The following is a 22,021-nucleotide window of genomic DNA, read 5'->3' as shown; positions in this document are numbered from 1 at the left end:
CTGCTCTGGTGGCTGAGGTCCCTGGCACTTCCATCCAGGAATTTGCTCCTACCTCTGAAATGGACACTGATCACAACGGACGCCAGCCTATCAGGCTGGGGTGGAGTAATGGGAGTTCAGTTGACCCATTGTCTCTGGTTGGTGGAGGAATCCAAGTTGCTGGGCAATCTGCTCGAACTGAGAGCGATCAAGCTATGCCTCTCCACATGGTCGATAAGACTGCAAGGGCGTCTGATCAGGATCCAGTTAGACAACACCACGGCTGTGGCATACGTCAATCACCCAGGAGGAACAAGAAGCTCGGCTGCTGCACGGAAGGTCGCTCCCATACTTCGGTGGGCAGAGCGACATTTATCGGCCATTTACATCCCGGGAGTGGAACTGGCAGGTGGACTAAGTCGCCAGATGCTGGACCCAGGAGAATGGGCGTGGCATCCGTAGGTGTTCACGCTACTGTGCCTGCAGTGGTGCACATCAGACCTGGATCTTCTGGCCTCCCGTCTCAACCGGAAGGTGCTGAGATTCATGTCTAGGACAAGAAATCCGTGGGCTGACATGTTGGACAAACTGGTGGTACCGTGGGATCAGTACCAGCTGATCTATGCCTTTCCTCCACTGAAGCTGTTAACACATCTGCTCTGCAGAGTGGAGGCCGAGGGGCTTCCAGTAATACTGATTGCCCAATATTGGCCCCAGCTTCCCTAGTACGCAGACCTAGTGCTCCTGGTGGCAGACGCCCCCTGGCGACTGCTGTTAAGAGAAGACCACCTGTCAAAGTCTAATTCTCCATCCTGCTTTACCATTGCTGATTTGTAACGGCATGGCTATTGAGATCCAGGTGTTGCGGAACCGGGGTCTTTCAGACTCTGATCACAACTATGCTGAGAGCACAGAAATCTTATTCCCGGAAGATTTATAATCGTACCTGGAGGCCTACATCTCCATGTGTGAGGCGAAAGCATGGCATCCGCGCTCCTTTTCTATATCCAGGGTCCTGCTGTTTCTTCAGCAAGGAGTAGACCAGAAATTGGCTTTGAGCACCATTAAAGGACAAATTTCAGCTTTGGCTCTTTTTTTCAGCAACCCCCCTGGCGTCTCACTCTAGTGAGCACTTTTGTCCAAGGGGTGGGATCTGAATCTGGTGTTATCGGTGCTTCAAAAACTGCCATTTGAGAATATCAGAGAGATTTCCCTGTTGCCTCTTTCCCAGAAAGTGATCTTTCTAGTGGCCATTACTTTGGCTAGGAGGGTTTCGGAACTGGCGGCCCTGTCCTGCAAGTCGCCCTATCTGGTTATCCACAGGGATAAGGTGGTGTTGTGTCCGCAACCTGCTTTTCTGCCAAAGGTGCTTTTGGCATTTCACATCAAAGACATTGTGTTACCATCTTTGTGTCCGAAGACGATACATCCTAAGGAGGTGGCCCTCCATTCCCTGGACGTGGTACGGACCCTGAGGGTGTATCTCCTTTTTCGGAAGTCAGACCTCCCTATTTGTTTCGGTGGCTGGTCTGAAAAAAGCCATGTCGGTCTTGTCGGCCACCATTTCCAGGTGGATCAGACAGACTAGTACAGGCCTACGCCTTGAAGAGGCAGATGCCCCCCTTTCCGGTCACGGCCCACTCCACAAGAGCAATTGGAATGTCTTGGGCCTTTCCGACAGTCTGTCGCTGAAGTGTGTAAAGCGGCGACTTGGTCATCTGTTCACACTTTTACAAAATTCTCAGAGGTAGATGTCAGTGCATCGGCTGATGCCTTTTTTGGCTGCAAAGTTTGGCAGGCAGATGTATAGTTGCAATTGCACATAAATTTTTATTTTTTTCCTGGTTTTGGGGTAAAAACGCAGTACTTAAGTTAATGCACTGTTGCATTTGTTACCGCTGTTCTGGTGCGGTTTGGAGGGTTTTTTTTTTTGTTTTTTGTGGGAGAAGTTTCGACTAGCTCCCACTTGCCATGGTGGATGAAGTTTTTATGGTGTTTTTTTTGTACTCGCCGTAAAATCCTTTCTCTGTAATTCGACTGACACAGCACCCGCCCCTCCTATTTTTCTATAAGTTATACTGCTTGTTGACTTAAGCTACGTGGCTGGCTGAGGGCTTGTTGCCTAAGGGACCGCCCCTTGGGCGGAACTAGAAGTTCTGAGTTGTTTTCATTACATGTTAACATGTTATGCCTAGTCCTGTCCTAAAGGTGGCATAACAACCCAATTGCTAAAGAGAGGGGCTCTCAGTCTGAATTACAGAGAAATTGATTTTACGGTGAGTACAAAATCCTATTGCAGCCTTCACCGAAAATCACTCTAGGTCTCATTTTCGGGGAAACAGTGTGTGTGTATATTTTTTTATATAATTGTGTGTGTATATTTATATAGCGTGTGTGTGTGTGTGTATATATATATATATATATATATGTGTGTAATATATGTATTTACAATATTCTCAAAATGAGACTTTAGCGGCATGGTTTATGCAGAGTTTGCAGACACTTAAAAGTTTACAAATATTTTATTACAAAAGGTACTAAATTTTTAACAATGCATATTAAAATTGGGTTGGATAATCTATCCATATGCAATGTAAAGAGGGGAATCGCCAACACAGAATGAAGATGCCCAATGTGTTTTGAAATAGATTTTTCTTCAGGGGGGCAAAAAAACAGAGCAGGTTGCCTTCTTTTAGAGTAACTGCCTCTAGAAATAATATCCAAAGTTAAATAAAGGCTGCATAGTGTCCTGAGAAAAATATATTTAATGTTTGGGGGCTCAAAGTAATGTACTAGCAAAAGCTACAGCTTTTAACGTTTAAGAAACAAGTGTCAAAAGGTTTAGTCCTGAAGTGGTTAAACTGCCCTTATTTACAGACCGAAGTGTTTTATGACCAAAAAAAAAGTGAGCAGAGAACTTTATGCACTTATAAATATGCAGTTCAGTTTTGGGCACCAGTTCTCCAAAAAGATATTGGAACTGGAAACAGTACAGAGAAGGGCAGCCAAACAGACATGGAGGAGCTCAGCTGTAAGGAAAGACTAGAGGAGCTGAATCTATTCCCTCTTGGAGGAAATTCAAGCGGTTCTCCACCCTAAAGGGGAAGTTCCGCTAATCTGATCCCCCCCCCCCCTCCGGTGCCACAATCGGCACCTTTCGGGGGGGGGGGGGGGTGCAGTTACCCCCCCCTGCAGATGCACCCCCTGTTGTGTTCTGGGACATCGCTGGACCCTGGGACAGGCAAGTGTCCATTTATTAAGTCAGCTGCAATATTAGTAGCTGCTGGCTTTTAATATTTTTTTTTTTTTTTTTAGGTGCAGAACCGCTTAAAGGGGGGGAACATGCTCAACATGTACAAATACATGTTCCATATAGTGAACTTGAGTTATTTACTTTAACGTTATCTGAGGACAAGGGGGCACTCTTTACGTCTAGAGGAAAAAAGATTTGAGCACCATATATGGAAAGGTTTCTTCACAATAAGAGCTGTGAAGATGTCCAATAGACTCCAGAGGTGGTTCTGGCCAGCTCAGTAGATTTCTTTAAAAAAAAGCCGGGATTCTTTCCTAATATATTCTTTCCTACATACAGTGCCTTGCAAAAGTGTTCACCCCATTTTTCAAGTTTTTTTTGTATCTTGATCCTGGAATTAACATGGATTAGTTTGAGGATTTGCATCATTTAATTTACATAACGTGCCCACAACTTTGAAGATTTTTATTTATTTTTTTGTGAAGCAAAACATATAGGATTATAGAATTTCTTTGGATAAGTCTCTGAGCTTGCCACTGGGATTTTTGCCCATTCCTCCTTGCAAAACTGCTGCAGCTCTTTCAAGTTGGGTAGTTTGCACTTGTGAACAGCATTCTTTTAAGTCTGACCACAGATTTTCTATTGGATTGAGATTTTGGCTTTGAATAGGCCATTCCAACATATTTAAATGTTTCCCCTTAAACTACTCAAGTGTTGCTTTAGCAGTGTGTTTGGGGTCATTGTCCTGCTGGAAGGTGAACCTCCTGTCCTAACCTCAAATCACACAGTGATACAAGTTTTGCTCAAGAATATCCCTGTATTTGGCACCATCATCTTTCCCTCAACTCTGACCAGTTTCAGTCTCGACTGGGTATTCTTGGGTTGATGTGTTTCCCACAGGATGGCAGTGACGCAGTTTTTCTATCCTTAAGACCAAGATCTGGGAGTGAGGTATCCCCCTGGGAAGTTTTATTAAGGCAGTCAATGGTGGCTGTGGGGTCTGGCAGAGCTTTGCTCATTTCCTAGGGGCATCTTTCACTTTCAGTTTTTTCTCAGGGAAGTACAGGTATATACAGTGGAGGGGGCTTAGGAAATGGAATCCCTCATGCAGCCCCCTCCCCGAGATACTGGTGGCTGTGGATAGAGTGAGGGTCTCCACAACCTCAGGAACCTTGCATCCCACTCTCCCCTCCTACCTGATGGTGACGGATGGCTTAGAAGAGGCTGCTGGAGTATCTCCCTCCTTGAAGGGATAGAATCCCTCATGCACGGTGTCCTGGTTGGATGGCGTGGCACCAAGAGGTCTTGGCCTGTGTGGAGTTGGCATTGCTCGGTGGAGAGTGCGCATGTCCGGAAGTAGACAGCGCGTTCGTATGGTGTCATTTCCGCTGTCCTGGGCTATGGCAAAATGGGGGCTTACAGCATGGTAGGCTCACATAAAGGCGGTAATGGACCGGTGGACTTTTCCAGTGCACCAGTCCCTTAAGGATATAATCCTAAGAGAATGGAAAGAACCGGAGTGGAAAATTTTAAAACTTAAGGCCTGGAAGTGTAGATGTCCTTTTTTAAGGCAGAGGTGGAAGAAAAATTATTAAAAATTCCAAGTTTTTAAGGCTTCACTAGCACAGGTATCCAAATGTTCGCATCTCTCCTTTGAGGATTCCAGAAATATCCAGGGTCAGATGGATAAGAGGTCAGAAACACTATTACGTGGGTCCTGGGATGCTAACTGCAGCTATGGGTCCAGCAGGGGCTTCCGCTTGTCACCAGGAATGCAGATGCATGGGTTGGCAGGTTGTTGGCCCATGTGGCACGTGTAGTAAAAAAAAAAAAAAATAATCTAAGGAGGTGTTAGTCTTTTGAAGTTATTGGTAAGGCAGTGGTCTACCTGGCAAATGCTGCAGTAGAGACTGTTGGAATGACTGCCAAATCGGCAGCCCTTTTAACCACTTCAGGACCGCCGTATTGCCAATGTACGTCAACACAATGGCACAGGCGGGCACAATCACGTAGATGTACGTGCCTGCCTTCCAGCGGGTGGGGGGTCCGATCGGACCCCCTCCCGCTGGATACGGCGGTCCGGTTCGCTCCAGGAGCGCTCCGTGATGAGGGGATGGCCGTTGGTTTTCGGCCACCCCCTCTGGATCGCTCCTGGCCAATGAGAAGCTTCCTCCCACTGTGTATTGTTTACACAGGAAGGAGGAAGTGATGTCATTCTCCTCGGGGCGGTCTTTTTGACCGGACTACGAGGAGAAGACTAATAGTAAGTGTGCACCAACACTACACTGACATGTAGGTACACACAGGCACACAAACCCCCCCCCCCCCCCCCCCCGATCCCCCCCCAGTCACAGTGTCACTGATTGCATTGATCATTTCTTTACTGATCAATGCATTCAGTGTCAGTTGTGACAGTAAAAACTGTCAGGACAGTTAGTGTTAGGTCCAGGGTAGCCCTCTATCACCCCCCAATAAAGATTTAACCCCCTGATTGCCCCTAGAGTTAACCCTTTCACCTCCTTTTGCCAGTGTCACTAAGCGATCATTTTTCTGATCGCTGCATGTGTCGCTAGGTAGCTAGTTATTTTTTTAGGTTCACCGCCAGGTTTTTATATCGCTAGGTACCCCGATATACTACCCAATAATGGTTTTAACCCCCTGATTGCTGCTAGTTAACCCTTTCACCCCCTTTTGCCAGTGTCACTAAGCGATCGTTTTTCTGATCGCTGCATTAGTGTCGCTACAGTCGCTAGGTAGCTAGTTATTTTTTTAGGTTCACCGCCAAGTTTTTATAGCGCTAGGTACCCCGATATACTACCCAATAATGGTTTTAACCCCCTGATTGCTGCTAGTTAACCCTTTCACCCCCTTTCACCAGCGATCACAGTATAAGTGTCACTGGTGACGCTGGTTAGCCAGTTAGTTATTTAGGTTCCCCGTCAGGTTTTTATATAGCGCCAGGGACCCCCATATACTACCTAATAAAAATTTGAACCCCCTGATTGCCCCTAGTTAACCCTTTCACCACTGATCACCGTATAAGTGTTACGGGTGACTCTGGTTAGTTTGTTTTTTATAGCATCAGGGCACCCATCATTTATTACCCAATAAAGGTTTAACCCCCTGATCACCCGGCGGGTGATATAAATTAGGTTTTAGGGTCAGGGTCTGCGTCGCCCCAGGCAGCGCTAGGTTAGTGCCAGTACCGCTAACACCCACACGCAAAGCATACACCTCCCGTAGTGCTATAGAATCTGAACAGATCAATATCTGATCAGATCTATACTAGCGTCCCCAGCAGTTTAGGGTTCCAAAAAAACGCATTGTTAGCGGGATCAGCCCAGATACCTGCTGGCACCTGCGTTTTGCCCCTCTGCCCAGCCCACCCAAGTGCAGTATCGATCGATCACTGTCACTTACAAAACACTAAACACATAACTGCAGCGATCGCAGAGTCAGGCCTGATCCCTGCCATCGCTAACAGGTTTTTTGGTAGCATTTTATATTTAAATCCGGAAGGCAGTGCTTGGTTTTCGGGGTCCCGTACGTGGCTAGGCTCCCAAAAAGTCCCCCACATGTGGTATCCTGGTACTCGGGAGAAGCAGCAGAATTTATTTTGAGGTGTAATTTGACTTCTGCCCATAGCATGTGTGAGCAATATATCATTTAGTGACAACTTTGTGCAAAAAAAAAAAAAGTTTGTAATATTCCCGCAACTTTTGGCAAAAGATAAAATATTCCATGGACTCAACATGCCTCTCAGTAAATAGCTTGGGGTGTCTACTTTCCAAAATGGGGTCATTTTGGGGGGTTTTGTGCTATTTTGGCATTTTATGGCCTTCGAAACTGTGATAGGTAGTGAGGAGTTAAATCAAAAATTTGCACCCTTAGAAATCCTGAAGGTGGTGATTGGTTTTCGGGGTGCCGTGCGTGACTAGACTCCCAAAAAGTCCCACACATGTGGTATCCCCATACTTGGGAGAAGTAGCGGAATATATTTTGGGGTGCAATTCCACATATAACCATGGCATGTGTGAGCAATATATCATTTTTTTTGTCATTATTCAATCCCTTAGGACAAAAAAAATAAATATTCAATGGGCTCAACATACCCATCAGCAATTTCCTTGGGGTGTCTACTTTCCAAAATGGGGTCATTTGGGGGGGGATTTGTACTGCCCTGCCATTTTAGCACCTCAAGAAATGAGATCGGCAGTCGTAAATTAAAAGCTGTGTAAATTCCAGAAAATGTACTCTAGTTTGTAGACGCTATAACTTTTGCGCAAACCAAAAAATATACGCTTATTGACTTTTTTTTTACTAAAGACATGTGGCTGAATAAATTTTGCCCTCAATGTATGACTAAAATTCAGTTTATTCGATTTTTCTTATAACAAAAAGAAGAAAATATCTTTTTTTTTTCAAAATTTTCCTGGGTTTTGTAGAAACTATCCCGGTCAGATGGGTGCCTTATTCTAATTATCCCCTGGTGGCTGAGACGGGCATGGTTCCTCACCCCAAAGAGATGGTCGGTGGCTCCCTCTGTTCCATCTCCCCTCTAGTCGTGATCTCTTCTGCCAGGGTCCAGTTTTACACCCCGATCATGATTTTCTTTCCCCGACAGCCTGCTGTTTGAAAAGGAGATCCTTAGATGTAAGGGTTGTTCTGAAAAAGTGATGTGCTTATAACAATCAGAAAACCAGCCACTAGACAGATTTACACAAGTCTCTGGAGGGTCTTCTCTTGCTGGGCTCAGTCTAGAGAAGGCTCTTTTCAAACCATTCCAGCGGTGTTTGGATTTTCTCCAGGACGAGGCTGACTAGGGTTTAGCAGTCAATACCCTGAGTCCAGGTGGCAGCCTTGTCCGTATTTCTGGATAGTAAACTGGCTCTTAAGCCCCTCCATAAAGTCTTCAGCTAGGGAACGAGTTACCCTGGTGAAAACCAATAGGTTTCCACTTTGGGACTTATCCCTGGTATTAGCTGCCCTAACTAAAGGGCCTTTTGAGCCAGTGGTTCAAGTTTCAGTTCATTTTTTTTCCCCCCTCTTAAAGTGGCTTTGCTTCTGGCAGTGATGACAGCCAGAAGAGTTGGTGACCTACAGGCTCTGACAATTAAAGATCTTTTTGTTGCTCCTGGGGGATAAGGTAATACTCAGACAGGATCCTTTATATTTGCCAAAAGTGATCTCAAATTTCCACAAGTCAGATTATACTTCCCTCTTTTTGTCAGAACCCCAAACATGGAGGAAAGGTTTATTTTAAAAGACAATAGATGTCTATTTGTAGTGAGTGAGTTCAGGAGATCAAACCATTTGCAAATTAGTTTTTCGGGCCAAAAGAGGTCTCCAGGCCTCCAAGCCAATGATAGCCAGGTGGATTAAGCAGACTATCACTGTAGCCTATGAGCATATGGGAAACCCAACCAACTCGTCTAAAAGACCACTCAACTAGATCTCTGACCCCCTGGGCAGAGAGGGCAGGCGCTTCAATTGATCAAATCAGCAGAGTAGCATCTTGGACGAGCCAAAATACCTTCCTGAGGCACTATAGAGTGGAGCGGTTGTCCCCTCAGGACTTGGCGTTTGTCAGGAAGGTCCTACAGGTGGTGGTCCCACCCTAAGGTAGGCCCGAACTTTGTCTCAGGTGTGCTGTCCTGGAGGATGACTGTAGAAAATTACCAGTTACACTTACCGCTAACAGAATTTTCTAGGAAATCTTCCAAGACAGCAGGCCTGCTTCCCTACCCCTAATTGGTGTTTTTTTAAATCACAGAATGTACCCTCTGGTACCGGCGTGGGCTTATACTTTGTCATAACTGAAGACAGAGGGAAGGGAGGGGCCTTTTTAAACCTTGTGGTTTGTGTTTCCTGTCAGGTGGGACTCGTCATCTCAGGTGTGCCGTCCTGGAAGATTTGCTAGAAAAGCCCTTACCGGTAAGTGTAACTGGTGTGTGTGTGTGTGTGTGTGTGTGTGTGTATATATATATATATATATATATATATATATATATATATATATATATATATATATATATATATATATATTTATATTATAATAATTTTTTTTTTTTTTTTTTTAATAACCTGACCCTGACTTGTACTTCTCAACAACCTTGACCCTTGTTTGGAGAGTTCCTTAGTCTTCATGGCAGTGTTGGGATAGTGGTGCCTCTTGGGTGTTGCAGCCTCTGGGGCCTTTCAAAAAGGGGGTGTGTGTAAGAAATGACAGATCATGTGACACTTGGATTGCACAAAGGTGGACATTATTTCAATGATTGTGACTTCTGAAGGTAATTGGTTGCACTAGAGATTTTTATGGGCTTCATAACAAAGGGGGTAAATACATATGCACATGCCAATTTTTTTTTATTTCTGAAAAATAGTTTTATGTACATATTTTTCTAATTTTACTTCGACTTAGACTATTGTGTTCTGATTCATTGCATATAATTCAGATTACAGCCTTTAGTTCAATGTTTTTTTTTTTTTTTTTTTAATGGAACAAAATGGGTAAAAAGCCAAGGGGGTGAATACGTTTGCAAGGCACTGTGATTGGGTTCTAACCACCTTCCTTTTTGAGCTCTGGAGCGCTCTGATCTCCAGGTGTCTAGTCCCACAAACTGTTTTAAATCAAGGGATTGACCGATCGGATCCATTTGACACAGGGTTTATAAGTGTTAGATAAATGGTACCCGAGCCTCGCAAAGACTCAAGATCCTGCAAGGTTTTGCCTGTAATGCGGCCTCTGGGCCCTGCAAGGTTTTGCCTGTAATGCGGCCCCTGGGCCCTGCAAGGTTTTGGCTGTAATGCGGCCTCTGGGCGCTGGACCCTACGAAGTGGAATTCTGGACACCACAGCGCTAAGGCATTCCTGCAGAGTGCTGTACAGGTCCATGGGAGTGGACCCTAAACATGAAAAGGGTACCCAGTCCTTGAAGGTCCTAAAGTGACAGGAACCCGCCGTGATGGGTGAAGTTTGGGCTCTTGGTTTACAAGCTGCCCTGCGCCTGGATGGGTAAGTGAACTCTCTTTAGTATTGTGGGATGTCCCAGTGATTGTAACAATCGGTCAAGCTAGCTAGAGGCTGGACACCTGTGTGCGGTGACCATACTTGTCTGGCTGTTTGCCTGTATGATGGCTCACGACGGTGCGCTAATTTGCCTTGGTTCACCATCGCATGTGTGTTCCCAAGAGTGCCGCTGTGCTCAGCAATTTTTTGGCAGCCATGGTGCACGTTCATTCGCAACAGTGCCGCTGTATGCCTCACATGCGCAGTGGCCTTTATCTGGGCGCAAGAAGATTCACACCATAATTGAATACAGCGGGGACCGTGCACATGCACGCACATAACTTCCGGCTGTGTAGGCCAAGCATGCGGTGCTTCCAGAAGGCAGCCATGGGACACAGAGCGGGTTTAGAACAGGCGCTTGCAGCAGTTCATGTCTCCTAACCCGGGCCACGTGAGTCACCAAGTGTTGCTTGGCAGGCTAAAGGTGCTTAGCAGGATTGTTACATGGGGGCATGGTGAACCCTATTAACCACTTCAGCCCTGGAAGATTTGGCTGCTTAATGAACAGAGCACTTTAACTGTGCTGCTGCGCGGTCATGCAATGCTATATCCAAACAAAATATTTTTTTTACACAGCTTTCTTTTGATGGTATTTGCCTCTGCGTTTATCAAACCCCCCCCCCCCCATAAATGGGAAAATCTGAATTTTGAAAAATTATATTTTACTTTTTTTTTTTTTTTTTTTATATAAAAATAAAAAATACAATAAACTAAATTTTAGTCATAAATTTAGCTCAAAATTGTATTCCGCCACATGTCTTTGGTAAAAAATCAATAGGCGTATAGCGTCTACAAACTAGGGTACGTTTTCTGGAATTTATGCAACTTTTGGTTTATAACTGCCTATCACATTTCGTGTGTGTGTATATATAATATCTCAGGGCAGCCTTGACTTGATGGGTTTACTGGTTACCTTCTCTTGGCCTGCTCCTCCACGTCTAGGGGTTCCCAGGGTTGATATCCAACAACTCGAGCACTGAAACAGTTGAAGTCCTCTTTACAAGGTTTTATTTTGCAGCAAGAACTCAAACACCTTGAATTGCAGGTCTAGCAAAGTCTCCATTTCCACCCAGAGAGTAGCCACTCACAGCTGGGTACTTAAAGGCTGAGCAGATCTCTAGCCAGAGATCATGGCAGTCAGCACGTTGACTCAAAACTCGAACAACTAAGGGTGAACAGGAACCTTTTTCCACCGTACCTGGAACGTTTCCAGTTTCCTCAATGGTACCCGAAAAGTGTGAATTCGTCAATATCCTTCCCAACTCAGTAACCAGGCACTTCTCAGGATGCCACTTGCCGGCCCTACTCTGAAGAGTCCTCCCCCGGGCACTTCCGTGAGCTGTGGTGTCCCTCCAAGCCAAGAGCACACCCGGACATTTTGAATCCTCCCTCAGTTACTGTGCCTTGTTGCGGGATGTTGAACACACCTTGACTGGGACCCCTCATGGGGCTACCCCGGTCCTGGAACCAGAACAGACCACATGGGACTCATGAAAACCTCAGAACCCCATTAACATGTGACCCACGCCCCTTAAGTACCCCTTCCCAGACTCCTCCGTGGGCACCTGCACTCTCACTGATTGGCTCCGAGAAGGCTGATGCCTAAACATCCAACCAGACCTGGTGCTGGCCTGTCATGTGCACCTTACCGTTCACATGACCAGGCAGAATTTACAAGCATAGCCTGGCCAGACTGGTGTTAAGGCCTACCTACATAATTAACCCTCAGAACCCCTATTGTTCTAAGGCAAAAACGACATACACATTTTGTCATACGCATGTATGTGTGGAGATATATATATATATATATATATATATATATATATATATATATATATATATATATATATATATATATATATATATATATATATATATATATATATATATATATATTAGAGCTGCAACTAACGATTAATTTGTCTGTCGACTAATCTATCGATTATTTTTTCGATTAGCTAATTTTAATATTTTTCTTTTTTTTTTTCAGGCTTTCCAAGGGTGTAAACTTTTGATATCGCTCCTCGCTGCCTATCAGTTTCGGAGGCCATAAAAATGCCCATATCGCACAAACCCCCCCCCCATGACTCCATTTTGGAAAGTAGACAGCCCAAGCTATTTGCTGAGGCATGTTGAGTATTTTGCAGATCTCGCTTTTTGTCAGTTTTTGAAAAAAAAACTTTCTTTTTCAAAAACGAGAGCTGCAAAATACTCACCATGCCTCTTAATAAATACCGTGGGGTGTCTACTTTCCAAAATGGGGCTATATGGGGGGTTCGTGCTATCTGGACATTTCAGGTCCTCCGTAAGTGTGCTTTTACACTGAGGCATTGGGGCTTCAGCGGTAAAGCGGTGCTATTTGGCCGCTAGCGGGGTGCTTTTAACCCCCTCTAGCGGCCAGAAAAAAGGTTAGTTGGCGCTGCCCATTGATTTCAATGGTTGGAACGCTACAGCGCTGCAAAGATGCTGCTGGCAGGACTTGTCGCCCTGCAAGTGCACCGCTCCAGTGTGAACGCATTTGGGCTTTCACACTGGAGAGACAGGAGAGGCTCTATGCAGGCGCTTTTTTCTCAAATCGCATTTCAGGACAACCGTGGAGAGAGCATAGCTTTGCCTTCTTCACAGGGAACGCATGCCCCCTTTTAAATCCCTCATCTTCAACCATGGCCTCAGTTATTGTATTTCCTCCACCATTGTGGAGGCATGTGCCTGGAACCAGGGAGCTGTGCTCTCTAAGGTTGGAAGAGTGTTAGGCCTACACTTTTGTTTCAGTTCCCATCCCACCACCCCCCCACCCAAGGGTGGGGGATGTTCCAGAGCCTTCGGTCTCCATCTCGGGGGAGCAAGTGCCCTCAGGGAGTGCAGCGTCTGTTGCCTGGAGTCCACTTTTTCAGGTCCTTGGAGATGGCTCTGGTGGATGAGCGAGGGCCGCTGCTGGTCAGTGTCATGTCCCACATCTGTTCCGGGTCCTGGACGACGAGAGCATAATGTGTGGTGATGCGGCTTCCTGAGGGGGCATGACACTAGTGGTTCCAAGTGCCTGGAACACAGGGACCAGTGGGCAGGTCTATAGAACGGCACGTCCGGCCCTCGCTGATGACGCGGGAACCAGGAAAATTTTATAAACTTGTGTTTTTTTTTTTTTTTTATATTTTTATTCTCAAACCTATGGCTTCCACGGTTGTGGCAAGAAACCTGGAGTGCTGGGTGGAAAAGTTGAGAAGCAATGTTGAAGCAGGCACAGTGTAAAGACCTGCTGAAGTCTTTTCCCCCTCTTATTAAAAGATAAGTACATGGCTGATGCATCAGCTGAATCAGTCAAGTTGGCAGCAAGGTCATTGGCACTGGTGAACTCAGCCAGTGTCTGGCTGAAAATCTGTTCTGGTGACACAGCTTCCAAGGTTAAAGCTGTGCAGTTTAAATTTCTCTGGTAATTTTTCTTTTTGGTCTAGACCTTGAACCAGTCTTGGATAGGACAGCCAATTAAAAATAATTTTCGTGCTGTTCAATAGCCCCATAAGGATAAAGAGCAGGACCGTAAGAGCCGTTGGGGCTCCCAAAGGGGTAAGGGAAGAGGAGTTATTTTCAGATCAGTCCCCCCCCCCCCCCCCACACCAGCCTTCTAAAAGTAAGTGACAATCTACCCCAGTAGGGGAAGATTGCCAGCTTTTCACCTACAGTGGAACATGACATCTCCAAGTCTGTTTGAAAAGCATCATAACTTGGAGCTGCAGGTTGGAATTTTCAGAGCCACCCCCAAGCAGATTTTGTTATAGCCCTACCAAAAGATCGGGGAAAAAGCTTCTGCAATGATGAGCCTACTGCAGGACCTGATTCAGCAAGAAGTAATTATCCAGGTCACAAAAAATCAGGAGGGCAGGGTCTTCTACGCTCATATTCCTGGTAAAGAAGCCTTCAGGGAAGTACCGCTTGATCCGGAACGTAAAAATCTTGACGATCAATATGGTACAAGCATTTCAGGATGGACACAATTCTTTTCAATTCAATTTGACTCCAGGCTGCTTCATGGCATCCCTGGATCTAAGATGCTTATCTTCATGTTTCGATAAATCAGACTTCCCAACAGTTTCTATGCCTGGCCTTGGATCTGGGGAACTCAGTATGGCACCTCCAATTCAGAGCTCTACCATTCGGACTTTCATCCTCCCCCAGGATCTTCACAAATTATGGCGGAAGCCATGGAACCTCTGAAGTTGAGGGATTTCAGTTGTTCCCTATCTGGACGACCTGTTCTTCGCAGACTCCAAAGAACAAGTCTCATCAAATCTCAAGGCGTCCCAGACTCCCCTCATGAACTTGGAGGTGACTCCTAAATTTTGGAAGAGTCAAATCTGGAACCCTCACAGGAGATGAAGTTTCTGGTTATATTCGGTGCTTCAAAAAGTCTTTACCACAGGAAAAAGAGAAGATCATATCAGCAGTGAAACAAGTTCAGAATAACCTCTCGGTGTCAACCAGGTCAGTTATGGCGGTATTAGGTCTTATGGCATCACTTTCTGCCATTCAGTGGGCCAGATTGCACTCCAGGCCCTTCCAGTTACCAGCTGCAAATCGAGCACCCGGCTTCGGCCTGCTCCGCTCCAGCTCCCCAGGCCTCTCCGGCGATGATTCCAGATGCAACCATGGAGGTGAGCGGGGTCGCCTCCCATACGTCCCTAGAATCCACTGCTCCATTCCTGCTCCATGGGCATACTCTCTCAACTCCCCCCAGCCCAGACTGGGGACATTCAGTCACCCTCCCAAGGGGAAGATTGGCATACTAGCTGCATTGCTCACGTGGTTGCGGCCCGGTTATCTCCCATGATTGCAGCATTGGTGGAGAAAGCCATTCATGCTGGGATGAAACAAATTAAGGCTCAACTAACGGAGCATACAACCAGGCTAAATGAATTGGAACACCGCGTCTGAGGTGGAAGACTAATTGTATCAACCCCAAGCTGCAGAACAATCACAGGAAAAAATGAACCAATATATTATCCAAAAATTGGATGATTTGGAGAACAGATCCAGACGCTCCAACCTGCGGTTCGTAGGTGTTCCTGAGACGCTCCCCACAGCCAATCTGAACGACTTCTAAGCTAAACGCATTCCAGAAGCCATGGGTCTCACGGGACCCTTCACGGTGGAACGGGCCCACCGTATGGGATCATTTAATGCGGACCGCAAGTCCCCCCCCCCGCCCTATCATTGCTAAATATTTGAACTATGCAGACAAAGCCCTCATTCTTCAAAAAATCCGGCAATCGCATTCCCTACAAATTGGCGTCAAAATATTGATCTTCACGGACTATTCCATTGAAGTATCCAAAAAACGCAAAGCCTTCCAACTGATTTGCTCGGAACTTTTTAAACTACAAATTAAATTCTCTCTGGGATTCCCTGCTGTACTTCGACTTAAATCCCCAAAAGGGGAACAACTCGTTTCAGGACCCCTCAGAAGCGAAAGCATTCCTGCGGTCTCTTCGGTCGGACTAGTCTCCAGCCACGCCTTCCAAATCTACCTCCACCATCCCCTCTGGATCAGAGGAGCCCTAGGAAGGACTCCCCCCCCCCCCCCCCCCCCAAACGCTTTCGGGGACTCGGCTCTGGATCATCACCACCGCAACACTCTACGCTGAAGTTTCTCCTGCCACCTTGTTCCTGACTTCCAAGTTCTCAGTTCGTATGGCAACTTTAATGTAGTGGCTGCTCACTCCCGTACTTTTGTTGTTTTTAATTTTTTTTTCCTTTTCTCATCTTCTACCTCTTTCCCGGCCTATAACCTCCCAGCACTGAGAGCGCAGTATGTGTCCTGTTTATGCTCGATTTTGTTCCGTTACTTGAATTTACGGTCTTGTTTCAGGTTTCCATACATCTTTTTTTTTTTTTTTTTTTATGCCCTATGTTGATGTTAATTTTTGAATTTTATGTTCTGTCTTAACCTTGTTTCTAGTTTGACATGTTCTTACATGACTCCACTGTGTATTAACTCCCCGCAATCCAATCGGCCGTCGCGCCATATCACATATAACTAGCACGGTCTTCGGACGTCCTCGGGGCTGCACTTAATTAAACCTCCTGCTTTTGGGGCCCTCCTTGGGGAGCCCCTTTACACAGTGAACTCATGCGGAAAAAAGTGGTTATTCTTTCATTACCACGAATCCTCCCCGACCCTTCTTCCTTCTGCTCCTCCCTCCCCCCACCCCTCTGATATTTTGGGTTCATCTCCCCTTCTAACAAGAGTCCCTGGGCAAGGTACTATCTACCATATCTCCACCGAGCTACGCTTATGCCGCCGTTACTACCATGCACTTATATGCTACATATCTTGTCCACATCCATTTCCTTCCACACTCCTAGAGTAGTCTCCTGGAACGTCAAGGGTCTTCGCTCTCCCCACAAGAGTGAAGATCCTTCGACACCTTAAACGACTTAAAGTAGACATTACCCTGCTACAGGAGTCTCATCTTCAAGCTCCTGACTTTCCACACATGCAAAAGATGTGGGTGGGAACGGTACTCGGAGCTAAATGGGTGGGATGAAAAGCTGGTGTTCCTTTTGATTCATAAGAATCTTCCCTGTACGGTTCTCTCCACGCTTTCAGATGGCAAGGGACGCTTCACAGCAAAGGTGAAGATAGGTTCCAAGGAAATCTTGATCTCTAACATTTATGCCCCTAATAACCCCACTAAACGGTTCTACAGCGAGCTTTCGACCTGTTTGCTTAATTTCGCTCATTTGCCCCACCTGGTCGGGGGGGGGGGGGGGATTTTAGTGGACAGGTGGACAGGTCCTCCCCTAAACGTCCCTCATCTGGCATTAGTGCCTCCACCATGGACTCTCTGCACATGACGGACCTATGGCGCCTATCTCACCCTGTAGACAGACTTCACTTTCTACTCAAACCCCCATAAATCCTTGACCAGACTTGACTACTACTTTGGTTCCGATGGTGGTATGCACATGGTTTCAGACTCAGAGATCCACGACATAGCTATTTCCGACCACGCTCCAATAGGGATTTCCCTAGACAGGCTAGACCTCCCTCCACACCTCAACCTCTGGCGCTTCCCCTCTTTCCTTGATAATAATTCCGACTTTATAAAGTACATGGAACAGGCCTGGGCAGATTACTCCTCTACAAATGCCCTACATGCGGCAGACCCTAACCTCTTTTGGGATGCTGGGAAGGCTTACCTCAGGGGACGTATTAAACGCAATGCACTCCGAAACTACAAATCCGCTAGTGCCAGACTGCATGCTGCCCAACGGCAGCTTTCATCCTCAGATTCTCCTATACATTGTGATGAGTGGGTGGCAGCCAAGTCAGCTTTCGATACCTGGGCTGATACCCTTGAAATTACTAATAAGGCTCACTTGGACGCCACCCTCCATAAATTGGTAACACAGCTGGCAAACTCCTTTCCAGATTATGCAAGGGGGGGCCACCGTCCAACCCACATCACTTCCTATGCGACCACACGGGACGCTCCCATTCCACCCCCCAAGCCATAAATGAGATCGTGCTGCAGTATTACACTAATCTATATGCCCCAGACCCCATCGCCCAGGACAAAGCACGCTCCTTTCTGGGAAAAAATTACTCTCCACTATTTCGGCAGACCAATTAGATTCCCTCAATGCACCATCACTCTTCCTGAAATGGAAACCATCATCCGCAACTTACACCCCTCTAAGGCTCCTGGCCCCGACGGTTTCACCAGCGAATTTTATAAAAATCTTATCCACATTACGGCTCCCACACTTCACTCAGTGTACTCAATATCCGGGGACGAGGGGCCCTTATCTTCCATCTGGGAACCAGGCAGTTATTAAACTTCTTTTAAAAAAAGGCAATGATCCACTACAGCCAGGGTCGTACATGATCATCTCTCTGCTCAACCTAGATGTGAAAATACTATCCAAGATAGTAGCATCAAGACTCGCTATCATTCTCCCACACCTCATCCACCGGCCCAATCGGGATTTGTCAAAGGCCACTCGGCCACTTTGAACATCCGTAAAAGTTCTCCTGGCCCTCGAAACGGCTAGACAAAACCCCAATGGTACATATGCCATCATTACTTTGGACACGGTGAAAGCCTTCGATAATGTTAGCTTCGACTGGCTCTCCTTGGCTCTCTCCAAAATGGGATTCTCAGGCCCCTTTAGCCATCTCATTAATTCGATGTATACATCCCCGCACAGCTAAATTGGTCGCGGCAGGCCTCCTTTCACAACATTTTCGCCTATACAAAGGGACCAGACAGGGCTGCCCATTATCGCCCCTCCTCTTTAACATCACCCTGGAACCACTTTCTAGGTACCTGTCCCATATAGCCCCTCTACATGGTATAAAAATAGGCAAGAAGGAACTTCGCACATCCCTTTTCGCAGACGATGTCCTTATTTTTTCATCCAACCTCTCTGGCGACATACCCACCATTAAACTTATTTTTGATGCGTTTAGGCTATGCTCTGGGCTCCGTATAAATTACTCAAAAAGCAAGAGCTTACCTATTGGTACCCATTCCACCCCCTCATGGACTAGCAACTCCATATTTACTGTAGCTCCCTCCTATATCGCCTACCTGGGAATCAAAATTGGAAAATTGCCATCTTCATTGTACCATTTGAATTACCCTCCCCTCTTGGCCAAGATATCTCAGGAATTGACAAAATGGATGGATCTTCCTCTCACGCTCCTGGGAAGGTGCCACCTTGTAAAGATGGTCAGCTTTGCCAGATTATTATACCCTATGCAAACTCTTCCACTATTACTAAAGCATAAAGATATTACTTCATTAAATTCTTCTATCTCCAAATTTTTATGGCACGGCAAACGACCCCGCATTGCATACAAAAAACTGCACCTTCCCAGGGGCAATGGGGGTATTGGTCTACCTAATATCCACCTATATAACCTAGCTTGTTTACTCAGAACCAGCTTAGATTGGATCACTCACTCATCTAGGTATTCTAACTATGAACTGGAATCTGCCATGGCTCATCCCTACTCCCTGACTGCCCTTTTACACAGTCGATGGAAATCTGTCCCCCCCCCCCCCCCCATCAATACAACCTTGTTTTCAGAGACACGGCAATAGCGTGGAGGGAATCTAGGAAACTGGCCAGGCTTCCTCCCTATATTTCTCTACATTTACCGATACAGGGAAATCCCTGCTTCCTCCCAGGACTTGAATGTAAACCCTTCTCAGACTGGTATGCACGGGGCCTTTTGCTGTTCTCATCCTTATGTGACCCGGATATGGGTAAACCATTACCCTTTCAAATACTGGTGGACTCCTTCACGATTCCCCCATCACACATCTTCTACTACCAGCAATGCATCAGCTTTCTTACACAAACCTGCAAAGAGGGGACTCTAAGATTTCAACCTAGCTTCTTAGACCAGTTGATACAGGATGACTGTTTCAAAATCTCCGATGTGTATAAACCTCTCCTGCAACGATCGCCTCCTGCATCTTCAACTTCCATTGCAAACTGGACTTCAGCCTTTCCGGGTCCCGACCTTGTCCACAAAATTCTGCTCGGGCTTCGCAAGGTACTGCGCCTAACCCCTAATGAAACTTGGAGGGAAACACAGCTGAAGATTGCCCACAGGGCCTATATTACTTTCCTTTCTCCCAAATCTATTCAAGACGGTGCGTCTTGCCCCCATTGCCAACAACCGAAGCCACTCCTCTCACACCGCCTATGGTCTTGCCTGACTATATCTACCTTCTGGGACCAGGTCTTGGCATTTATTTTAATGTCATGCTACTGAAATTACCTTAGGATCCTTTGCTCCTGATTTTCGGTTATTGGGACCCCCTATTGCTGCCGTGGTCTGCACCTCCAGGAATTACCCCTCCCAAAAGGACCTACTCGCCTTGCGCCACTATGGACTGGATTCTGCTGTGCCTTCTTTTGGCCCAACGTCTTATACTCCAGCACTGGCTATCTCCACTAGGCCCTCCTGTCAAACTCCACAAGGAACTTCTTTTTTTGTACAAAGAAAGGCTTCTGACAGACTTCTCTCACATCAAACAAAAATCCGCATTCTTCTCTAGGTGGCAGCTATTCATCGCATCGACTGTCACCAACTGATCAATATGCATTGGAACACTTTTCTTTTACATACGACAGGTCGTACACCTTCTGATATTAATAATCGACTTCCTCCCTAGGGTCGGTCCTCTCTAAACTCTTCTCCAGGACTCTCTATGGACATTACCATTGAACCCTTCTCAGCGTAATGTTCTATACCTCGTCAATCCCCTTCCTCCCCTCCCAACCTCCCTCCCTCCCCCCTTTCTATCCCTTTCCTTATTTTCTTTATTTAGTTTCAAGAACTTACTTAATTCCTGGCTAGGCCTTAGATCTTTTTTGAGCCTGTTTATAGCGCCTGCTACTGTTAGGGTTCAAGACACACTGATCCATCCGGTCTGGTCCATGTTGTACCTTATCCCTGTCTTTGCTGTTATTGAATGTCTTTTTGTATCTCACGGTATCTCCCAATAAAAATTATTTGGAAAAATTTTTTTCAGAGCACTCGCATGAAATAGGCCAGTAGCCCTTAAAGATTTTCCCAGTTGGGATTTGTCATGCCCGTGCATCAACCCTCCTGCTGCTAACAGCATTTATTTATTTTATTTTGCCTAGCAAGGAGAATGACCTAGGAAACCCTGCGGGCCTCTTGGTCCATATTTTTGCTGCAGGTTTGCTGCTTTTTGTGCAAGATGAATGATCCTGTGATCTATCAACTGCCGGCTGGGTGACAGGCTGGTTAATGATATCCTTGTAGTCTCCCCAGTCCGGCCATCGAGCGTGAGCAGGCTGCAGCTACGGCTCTGCAGGCCCCGACATACCTCACGCTCCAGAGGTGGTCAGTGAGCTTCAATGCTCCGGGGTGTACATATAACCGGGCACTGATGTCTGGATCACAGTATACAGGGCCAACAGCTACCCTGTAACTGCTCGGGTGTAGATCTGTGATGGAATCTCTCCCAGCTCTTCAGGACTGGCAAGTACGGCTCTCCCTGCTTCGGTGGGGTGAGCAGCTGGGCATTCCCTGTATCTTTGCAGAATCTGGTTCTAAAACCAATTTTCTTTCACTGACCGACACAGCTCCTTGTCTGTAACTACATGGGTTGTATAGCCTACCATTAGGAGAAAATAGGCAAAATTGTTACACAATACACAGAACTTTAATCCCTGGGTGGTTGATTTGGGGGGCCTCCTCATCTTCTCTCCCAAGTCCCTATCACCCCTCTCCCTCTGAGGGGCGTGTCTGCATGCGCTGCAGGCGATGTGTGTGTCCCTGTTTCTCACCTGTGGGTGTTCTCTACGGCTGCTGTTCAGTCCAGGTCTGGGGGTCCCAAAAAGCAGTTTTGTGGAGATTGTCTGTCTGTCAGCAGGCAGCTCTGTTTTATTTTTGCTCTGTTAACCGCATGGTGCTGTTCCAGTGGCCATCTTGGATTTGGGAAGCTATAGATTTCCCCTGGTGAGCTTCAGCAGCCATTTTCCTTAGGATTCCTATTGATTACATTGGCGGCCATTTTATTAAAGCCTGAATGCTTTCTTCAGCGCTGTCCTCTTGTGACAGCATGACATGTGCTTTCGCTTGTTACTTCATGTGTCCACTGTGTACAGGACACTGGTTGGCTCTGTGCTGAACGCTGAAGCTGTTCTGCAGATCGTTGCACCGCTGTGGAGCTG

The 22,021-nt window shown here is 46.3% G+C and overlaps 1 protein-coding gene across 1 annotated transcript in view; it reads left to right on the top strand.

The window, feature by feature from the left end:
• The window catches only part of DSTYK (dual serine/threonine and tyrosine protein kinase), a 504,571-nt gene that overhangs the window by 144,923 nt on the left and 337,627 nt on the right, over positions 1-22,021 (top strand). The window lies entirely within an intron of this gene.

The sequence above is a fragment of the Lithobates pipiens genome, unplaced genomic scaffold, assembly GCF_037356315.1.
Source record: "Lithobates pipiens isolate NorthernLeopardFrog02 unplaced genomic scaffold, aLitPip1_a1.2 Scaffold_16, whole genome shotgun sequence".
NCBI lineage: Eukaryota > Metazoa > Chordata > Amphibia > Anura > Ranidae > Lithobates > Lithobates pipiens.
This window is presented reverse-complemented; position numbering and strand designations above follow the sequence as displayed.